Genomic DNA, 1758 nt, shown 5'->3' on the forward strand with positions numbered 1-1758 from the left:
TCCGACAGTTCCGGCAAAATGGTGCTCTAGGCAGAAGCACCATGCCGTCCCTCCACAGCAAAGATCCGAAAAACTAAGCCGAACAGAGATTACAACAATCCTGAAACCCTAAAACATCAAATGAAGACATAAAGAACTCAGCCAAGCACCAAATGGAGTGAGAAAACTGACAGAGAATGGAGAGCGAGGAGAGATTCATGCAGAGGTCCTCCACCAGCTAACACAGCATGGATTCACCATCTTGGACTCCTATTGGAGACCAGCAAATGGGGGTACGAGAAAGCAGCCTCATGGAGCGTCCAGCAGGAGAGAAAACAACCGGTAATTTGCGGTGTGTGCTTTCCCACCCCCCACCCCTCTTCACCCCGGCTTGGCCTCTCTCTGCTTCCCGCGGCCACGGTCTCTTGACTGGGAAGCACCAGCTGCTTGGATTCCACACACCCAAGTGGACGGCTCTCTGGGTGCCAATTGTTGGCTGCTAGTGTTGCTTTTTTTCTGCTTCTTTTCATTTCTCACTTGCCTCTCACCACCTCCCCCTCCTTTTGCTCGAGTGCCTGGCTCCAAGTGCCATCTTTGCTTCTTCCTGAGGGGCTGCAGAGTGCCAGCAATTTGTGATATACGCCTTCCCACTCTCTACCCTTCTTCATCCACACTCAGCCTCCTCTGCTTCCCGCAGACACAGTTTCTTGTCCAGAAACACCAGTCCGCACTAGCTGGTTCTCTGAGTGCCATTTGTTGGCTGTTGGTGGTGCTTTTTTTTTTTTCTGCTTCTTCTGATTTCTTGTTTGCCTCTCGCTACCTCCTCCTCCTTTTGCTCGAGTACCTGGCTCTGTGCGCCATCTTTGCTTCTTCCTGAGGGGCTGCAGAGCACCGGTAATTTGTGATATACGCTTTCCCACTCTCTACTCTTCTTCACCCACACTCGGCCCCCTCTACTTCCCACGGACACAGTCTCTTGTCCAGAAACACCAGCCCGCACTAGCTGGCTCTCTGAGTACAATTTGTTGGCTGCTAGTATTGCTTTTTTATTCTGCTTCTTTTGACTTCTTACTTCCCTCTCGCCACCTCCCCCTCCTTTCACTTGAGTGCCTGCCTCCGTGCGCCATCTTTGCTTCTTCCTGAGGGGGTGCAGAGCTCCATTCGAGTGTGGAGCGGATTCCCGGTCTGGGCTACCATGCTGGTGGGATCCTGGGGCTTTTGTTCATTTATTTGTTTTAAATTGTTTGTTTTCTTTTCCTTTTCTTGAGTTGGGAGCCCTTTCTGGCCAGGCGGAGCTGCATGGCAAGGAACTCCCCTTCAGCTTCCATGGACGTGCAAAGAGATCCCTGAGGGCATTTCTTTTATCACTGGTTTTTTTTTTTTTTTTCTGTTTTTTTGGGGGGGGCTTTCTTGTTCTTCTTTTATTTTTTTTCAATTTGTTTTGTTTTCTTTTCCCTCTTGTTCCCTTTTTATCTTTCTTCATTGCTCAGTTTCTCATCTCTTTATATCTTCTTTCTCTTTCTGATCCCTGAATACCTGGCATTGTATACTTCTAAGCCTTCTAGCCAGGCTGTACTGCAACACCTGAGAGCGACTTCCCCAGACCTCATGGCTGCATCGGTAGGATCCCTGGGAACTTTGCGTTTCTTTAACCCTTCTGATTTTTATTTATTCATTCTTTTCTTTTCTTCCTCTTCCCCTTTCTGTTTTTCTCCATTTCATAGTCTCTCATCTCTCCATTCCAACGGCAAGCTCCCCTAGCATTCTTTTTTGTTTGTT

This window comes from Trichechus manatus, unplaced genomic scaffold (assembly GCF_000243295.1).
Source record: "Trichechus manatus latirostris isolate Lorelei unplaced genomic scaffold, TriManLat1.0 scaffold00052, whole genome shotgun sequence".
NCBI classification, from domain to species: Eukaryota; Metazoa; Chordata; class Mammalia; order Sirenia; family Trichechidae; genus Trichechus; species Trichechus manatus.